The sequence below is a fragment of the Hyaena hyaena genome, unplaced genomic scaffold, assembly GCF_003009895.1.
Source record: "Hyaena hyaena isolate Hyena2069 unplaced genomic scaffold, ASM300989v1 scaffold_658, whole genome shotgun sequence".
Taxonomy (NCBI): Eukaryota; Metazoa; Chordata; class Mammalia; order Carnivora; family Hyaenidae; genus Hyaena; species Hyaena hyaena.
Genome location: NW_024081288.1, coordinates 880,009 through 888,070, shown reverse-complemented (window position 1 = coordinate 888,070; position 8,062 = coordinate 880,009). Strand labels below are relative to the sequence as shown.

The 8,062-nt window shown below is 43.8% G+C and overlaps 1 protein-coding gene across 3 annotated transcripts in view; it reads left to right on the top strand.

Annotated features, from left to right (window-relative positions):
• The first annotated feature begins 438 nt into the window (after positions 1–438).
• Positions 439–8,062, top strand: part of ZNF41 (zinc finger protein 41) — a 44,039-nt gene continuing 36,415 nt past the window's right edge. Inside the window, exon 1 of one of the 3 annotated variants that reach the window (XM_039216790.1) lies at positions 439–540. The gene's annotated coding sequence lies outside the window, so the exon portion shown is untranslated. Of the gene's footprint in view, positions 541–749; positions 1,137–2,867; positions 2,899–8,062 lie in introns of those variants that run through there. The other 2 variants (XM_039216791.1, XM_039216792.1) reach the window with 2 other exon arrangements.

Here is an 8,062-nt window from a genome sequence, read left to right as displayed (position 1 = left end):
CTGGCACTCGGCCGCTTTTGTTTCTTTCCCCTTCTAAAACTCCTCGTGGTCCAGGAACCGTGTTCTCCCTGTGGGCAGCAGCCCAAGTAAAGTACCCAGTCCCTTACCCTGTCTGTGTGTCTTGGAGCAGTTGTGCAAGTTGGACAACGGACTTCTCAATAATTCATGCATTGAAAGGAGGGGGAGGAATTTACAAAGGAGCACTTGAAACCAGCGATGGAAGTAAACCCAAACTCGGGTCTTTGGAACTTTAGCCTTAATGCTTATATAAGGGGCCCAGGAAGGTCGATGAAATGACCCACCACTGATGTCACAGGTCCCCCAATTAGTCGCTCCGCAGACACTCGGTCCCTGGCGCTAAATCACCTCCGCTCCCGGCGCCCAGAGTGGTTAAACTCTCGCTGCGGGCGACTTCCGCTTCCTGGCCTAAATCTGACACGTACTATCCCCCTCACCCCCCGTGGGAACCACCCAGGGTCGGTGACAGTCGAGGAGCCGGCGATGCCCTCAGCCGACCGGGGGGCACAGAGGCGCGGGCAGGTGGGCACGTCGCGGCGCCTCGGGCCCTGGCGCCGCCCGTCGGGGGCCTTCTCGGTTCCTGGGGCGGGGGCGGGGGGCGGGGGCGGGCCGGTCTCTGGGCTGCGGCGCGGAGGAGTCCGGCTAGCGGGTCCCGGGCGGCGGGAGACGGAGGGTGGCCCGCGGCTTTTGAAGAAGCCGCGGCTCCCCTGGGGATGCGGCTCGAGGGCGGGGCTCCCCCCCGGAGCGCCGGGCCTGCGCCCTGGCGGCCGCCGTGGAGGAGGCGGCCCCGCGGCGGGAGGAGTCCTGGCGGCGCAGCGCGCGCCCCGGCCGCCTTGGTCCCCGGGAAATCCCGCAGGGGCGGATCGGGCCCGGGGCCGCGCTGCCCCGCGGCCGGAATGACCACCCTTCCAAGATGGCGGCTCCTGTAGAGACACTCCCGAGGGGACAGCCATGTTAGTCGCCTGACAAAGTCACTAAAGAACATTCGAAAGCCCGCCTCTCCTCCGACGCGCGCGCACGCGCCAACACCTCGCGAGTGCACCCCGTGGGGTTGCGCCCCCCAAGCTGACACTGAGCATGTGCACGGCGAAGTCCAGACACGGAAGAGTCCCTCAGAGGTAGTTTCAACACTCAGGGGTCCGGGACTGAGTTTAACGGGGGCGGCACAGTTGGGCCAGTAAGGCACTGACATGACTATGGGGGTGTTAGGACATGGATTTCGAAGGCAATGATGCTACTCTGTAGGGCAAGGGATGAAGAGGCTTCTCTGAGGTCACTGGGGAGGAGGTGTGGAGAATGAGTGACAGGGGTTTGGGAGTGAGTAATGGGGTCAGTGGGGAAAATAAAATGGGTAGTCTGTGGGATGTCCGATGGGGGAACTGTGGGGTGCATATGGTGGGGAGTCTATGCGGTGAGCGATGAGGAGTCTTGGGTGAGTGGTGAGGATTCTCAGAGGTCACTGATGGGGTCTGTGGGGTAAGTGATGGAGGTCTGTGGGGACACTGATGGGAGTTCGGAGGGGTAAGTCCTAGCGGGGTGGTGGGGTAAGTGATAGGGGGTCTGCAACATGACTGATTGGAGTTGGGTGGGTGAGTGATGAGGGCCTTGGGGGAATAATGAAATGGTCCGTGGAGTAAATAGTGGAGACCTTTGTGGGGTGAGTATGGGAGAATCAACGAATGAATGATTCGGACCCGGTGAGTGTCGCATGGTCTGTGAGGTGCGTGATGGGGTTTATTGAGTGGATGGTCAAGGTTTCTGTGGTGTCAATGATGCATTTATTTGGGACTAGTGATGGAGGGGCCAAGGGAATCAGATACGCTGCTGCCTGCAGTCCGTGATAAGTGGTCTTCACTGAGATGGGGTTGATTCAAAACCTCGCTTTGACTTTGTTGGGGGCTCCTGTATCTTTGTTTTCTGCGTCATTAATCTCTCCCCTTGATTTCATTATTTCTCTTCTTTGAGTTTTTTTCCCCTTTTATTCTTATTTTTAAATTCCGAAGTTGAATGGGGTGCCTGGGTGGCTCAGTCGGTTAAGCGTCCGACTTGGGCTCAGGTCATAATCTCACGGTTCATGGGTTCGAGCCCTGCGTCAGAGCCTGGAGGCTGTCTTCAGATTCTGTGTCTCCCTCTCTCTCTACCCCTTACCTGCTCACGCTGTCTCTCTCTCTCTCTCTCTCTCTCAGAAATAAATAAAACATTACTTTTTTTTAAATTCCTAAGTTGAATGCTTATCTCATTAATATTCATTTTCTTTTATAATATAAGCATTAAGTTGATGAATTTTTCCCTTAGAACACTTTAGCTCCATGTAACACATTGATAGATATGGGACATTTTCACTGTAGTTTACTTCTAATGTTTTCTGATTTCTGTTGTAGTTTTCCATCTGACCCTCATATTTTGATATCAGATTTCGATGTCCCAAAAAGTTGATAATTTTCTTATTGATTTATAAACTATACTCAAAGGGCTCATTCTAAGCATCATCTCCCACACTGAATATTGCTGCTTTAAAAAATTTTTCCCATTCTGAGGTCCAAACAGAATAGTATCTGTCTCTACATTGGTAAAGTAAATGGTCCCCAGCATCTTGTTTTACTTTGATGTGCATTTTCCTGCCAACTAGTGGTTGAATATCTTCTCGTATTTGTTGACCATTGAAATGTATTTTTTTAATGTCTTTTTTTTTTATTATTTCCAGAGAGACAGAGAGAGAAAGAGTGAGCAGAGGAGGGGCAGAGACAGAGGGAAAGAGAATCCCAAGCAGGGTCCATACCATCAGCGCAGAGCCCAGTGCAAGGCTCAGTCCCACCAACTGTGAGATCGTGACCTGAGCCAAAATCAGGAGTCAGGCGCTTAACCGACTGTGTCACCCAGGTGCCCCGAAATCTATTTATTTTAAGTTTTCATATCCTTTGCTCTTTTTTCCCTTCAGGTGGTTTGTCTAATTTGTGAACATTAACCTTCTGTCATTTATTGTGATTTTCCCCCTTTATCTCTCTTTATATCTTGATATTTGAAAGATACCTTCACTTATATATAATTAGAAAAAATAATCATCTGATTAGAGCTCTCTGTCTTTTTCTTTTCAGATAATGAGTATCTTGTCTTGCCTAATGAATTCTTCCTGCTTTGTGCTTAAGTAATTGCATGCCTTTAAAATATATATATATATATATGCCTTAAATTTAACATTTTTATTGTTTTAATTTTTTTATTTAAAAAAAATTTTTTTAAATGTTTTTATTTATTTCTAGGGGAGAGAGAGAGAGAGAGAGAGAGACAGCGTGAGCAGGGGAGGGTCAGAGAGAGAGGGAGTCACAGACTCTGAAATAGGCTCCAGGCTCTGAGCTGGCAGTCAGCACAGAGCCTGACTCGGGGCTCTAACCCACGAACCGCGAGATCATGTCCTAAGCGTTAGTCAGACGCTTAACCGACTAAGCCACCCAGGCGCCCCGTATTGTTTTAATTTTTAAAGTTAAATTTCAGTCAAACTGAAATTTACTCTGGTGTGTGGTGTGAGATGAGATCAACGTTTGTATTTTCCATTTGGACAGAAAATTTGCCAGCACCGGGGCGCCTGAGTGGCTCAGTGGTTAAGCATCTGACCGGCTCAGGTCATGATCTCGCAGCTCATGAGTTCAAGCCCCACATCGGGCTCTGTGCTAACAACTCAGAGCCTGGAGCCTGCTTCAGATCCTGTGTCTCCCTCTTTCTCTGCTCCTCCCCCACTCACACTCTGTCTCTCTCTCTCTCTCTCTCTCTCTCAAAAATAAAATAAAAACATTAAAAATTTTTTTAAAAAATTGCCAGCACCAATCATTAAAGGAATATATTCTTCTAACTCAATTAAATGCTTCTTCTGTCACAAAAAAATTCAAATATATCTCTCTCTGTTTCTGAGCTCTATTTTTCCTTCTGATATATGTATCTACTCCCTTTCAAAAAATTGTATTGACTTTAGAAATACTTTTAATAGCCAATAGTGCTAGTCTCCTCGCTGTTCTTTCTCTTTCTTTTTTGGTTGTTTGCTTTAGTATTCTTAGCATTTATTCTTCCATTTGAATGTTAAGACCATTTTGTTTCAAGATGACCATGAAAGCTAAACTATTTTATAGTTTTCTTCTTATAGACCCAGCACCTTTTTCTAAAAAAAAAAAAAAATTCTTAGATATTTTACATTTGTTTTTGTCACCATAGTGGAGAGTGTTATTTTTTTTCTATTTCCATCGAGGGGAAAAAAATCTGTCAGTTTCTCTTTTTCTTTTTTGTATTTTGTTTCTTATCCAATGCAATGATCAGATTCTCATGTGGATTCTAGTTGGTTTTTATAGTCTCTTCGTTTTCCTAGATAGAATATCAGTCCATTCAATTAACAAGGATACTCTCTCTTCCTTCCAAATATTTATTCGGATTACCTTGCCTCCTCTTACATTAGCTAGAGCTTTTGGAACAATGCTGAATGATACTTGATAGAGGGTATCCCTATTTTGTTGCTAATGTGAAAGTGAAAGGTGTTCATTCATTCATTCACTCAACAGATATTGAGTGCACATTTGTGTACAAGTTTTTGTGTGGACATACATTTTCATTTCTCTTGGGAGTGGAACTCAATAACTGTTGAGTGAGTGAATGGGAGTGGAATTGCTAGATCATATGAAGAAGTGCCAAACTGTTTTTCAAAACAGCTCTGCCATTTTACACTCCATCGGGAATGTATGAAGGTTCCAATTAGTCCCACCCTCACCAACACTTGTTACTGTCTTCTTTTATTCTATTGTTTTTTTAAAAAAGATTTGTTTATTTTTGAGAGAGAGTGCAAGTTGGGGAGGGGCAGAGAGAGGGGGACAGAAGATCCGAAGCAGACTCTGCACTGACAGCAGTGAGTTGGATACGGGGCTCGAACTCACGAACTGTGAGATCACGACCTGAGCCAAAGTTGGATGCTTGAGCCACCCAGGCGCCCCCTTCTTCTGTTATTCTAGCCATCCTGGTAGGTGTGAAGTGGCTTCCCATTGTGGCTTTGATTTCTATGTCCCTAACGATTACGGATACTGAATATCTTTCCATGTGTGCAGTGGACGGAATGTTTGGGTCCCCTCCAAAATTCATATGTGGAAATCCTAATTCCCAATGTGATGGTATTAGGAGATGAGGTCTTTGGGAGATGATTAGGTCATAAGGGTGGAGCTCTCATGATGGGATTAGCACCCTAATAAAAGAGACCCCAGAGGGTCCTTTCCCCCTTCTTGCCATGTGAGGACACAGCAAGAAGATGGCCATCTATGAACCAAGAAGCAGGTTCTCACCAGTCACCAAATCTGCTGGTGCTTTGATCTTGGACTTGCCCGTCCCCAGCACTGTGAGAAATGTTTGTTGTTTAAGCCACCCAGTCTGTGGTAGTTCATGATAGCAGCCCTCAATCACTGACAATGTGCTTTTGTAGATCTTCTTTGAAGGACTATCAATTCACATCCTTTGCCTATTATTAATTGAGTGATTTGATCTTTTTATTATTGAGTTGTAAGCATTCTTTATATATTCTGAATACAAGTCCCTTGCCAGACATGTGATTTGCATTTATTTTCTCCCATTTTATGGGTATCTTTTCACTTTCTTGGTGGTTGACTTTGTAGCACAAAAGTTTTTAGTTTTATTTATCTTTGAGAGAGCACAAGCAGGGGAGGTGCAGAGAGAGAGACAGAGGATCTGAAGTGGGCTCTGTGCTGATAGCAGACAGCCTGATGTGGGGCTCGAACTCATGAACAGGAGATCATGACCTGAGCCAAAGCCGGACGCTCAACCAACTGAGCCACCCAGGCACTCCTGTAGTAAATTTTGAGATAGGGAAATGTGTGTCCTCCAGCTATGTTCTTATTCGATATTTTGGCTATTGAGGGTCTCTTGCATTTTGATATGAATTTTAAGATCAGCTTATTATCCTCTGTAAAAATTCCAGCTTGGATTTTGACAGGGGTCGTGTTGTAACCCGAACATCATTTTGAAGAATATTACCATCCTAATGATATTAAGTCTTCTGATCTGGGCATTTTTTAGCATAATGTTTTCTGGTGACTTTTTTGGTAGCCATTGTAATATTTAAGTAGCTTTTTATGTTCCTATTTTAATTTGTATTTTTATTAGGAATGGCTCCTGAATTGTGTCAGATGCTTTTTGATGTGAATAGTCTTATGATATGGTTCTCTGTAATGGACTGTTGTAATGAATTATACTGATATGTAATGTGGCTCCATCGGTGACTTCCTGGGATAACTCTGTTTGGTCAAGGGAAATTTTTCTTATGAGACACAATCGGATTTGAGTTAGTAATATTTTATTTAAAAGTTTTGCCACTATAAGAAAACCATTTATAGTTTTCTTGTCTTTGTGCTATATTTAACATATGTTGATATTAAAGTTATGCCGGTTTTTAACGGAAACTCAGGAGATTTCCCTCTTTTTATATGTTAAAATGGCATAGAGATTATTTTCTTTAAAATTCAGCCATTTTCTTTGTTCATTCATCCATGGATGGACACGTGGGTTACTTCCATTTCTTGGCTATCATAAATAATGCTTCAGTAAGCATAGGGGTGCATAGATCTTTTTGAATTAGTGTTTTCATTTTCTTTGAGTACATACCCAGTAGTGGAATTACCAAATCATATGGTATTTCTAGTTTTAATTTTTTTTAAGGAATCTCCATACTGTTTCCACAGTGGCTGTGCCAATTTATGTTCAGAACTGGTCTTTTAAAATCCGAAAATTGTAATTGTTTTCTTTTCTCTGGTTACTGGTCTTAACAGCCTTTCGCAGGGGGGATTAATTTTGGTAGTTTATGTTTGCTGGGGGTTTTATATTCTCCTAGAGCTGCATGCCAAGCTTACATTATTTTGTACACTCCCACCTTATTCTTCTCTGTTAAGACTGCTTTCAGCATTCTAGGGGCTGTGCCTTTCCATAGCGATTCTAGAATATGCTTGTCTGTGGATGTTGAACATATTCTCTTGTGCTTATTTGTCTCCATACATCGTGTTTGGTGAAATCTCTTCATGTCTTTGGCCCATTTTCTAATTGGATTGTTTTGTTCCTTCAGTATTGAATTTTGAGAGTTCTTCATAGGTTGCTGTTATGACTCTTTGCCAGATACTTTCTCACAGTCTGTGGGTTGTCATTTCATCCTCGTAACAGCGCCTTTTGCTACAGTTTTTAATCTGGTGAAATCAAATATATGTGTGTGTGTTTTTATTGATCATGTTTTTTAGTGTCATATCTAAGACCTCTTACTAAGCCTTAAGTCCTGATGGTTTTCCCCCACGCTGTCTTTTATTTTTTATTGGTAATATTATTTTTTAAATACAATTTATTGTCAAATTGGTTTCCATACAACACCCAGTGCTCATCCCAACAAGTGCCCTCCTCCATACCCATCACCCACTTTCCCCTCTCTTCCTCCCTCCCATCAACCCTCAGTTTGTTCTCGGTATTTAAGAATCTCTTATGGTTTGCCTCCCTCCCTCTCTGTAACTTTTTTCCTCCTCCCCCTCCCCCATGGTCCTCTGTTAAGTTTCTCAAGATCCACATATGAGGGAAAACATACAATATCTGTCTTTCTCTGACTGACTCATTTCACTTAGCATAATACCCTCCTGTCTTTTAACAGATTGACAGTTTTACATTGTACATTTCTTTTCTTTTTAATGTTTTTTATATTTATTTCTGAGAAAGAGAGACAGCGTGAGCAGGGGAGGGTCAGAGAGACAGGGAGACACAGAATCCGAAACAGGCTTCAGGCTCTGAGCTAGCTGTCAGCACAGAGCCCGACGTGGGACTCGAACCCACAAACTGTGTGATCATGACCTGAGCCGAAGTCGGACGCTCAACCGACTGAGCCACCCAGGTGCCCCACATTGTACATTTCAATTTATGATCCATTTCAGGTTAATTTTTTATGAAGTGTAACATTTCGATTGAGATTCGTTTTGTTTTTTCCTTATGAATGATCCAATTGCTCTGCCACCATTTGTTGAGTAATGGTGAG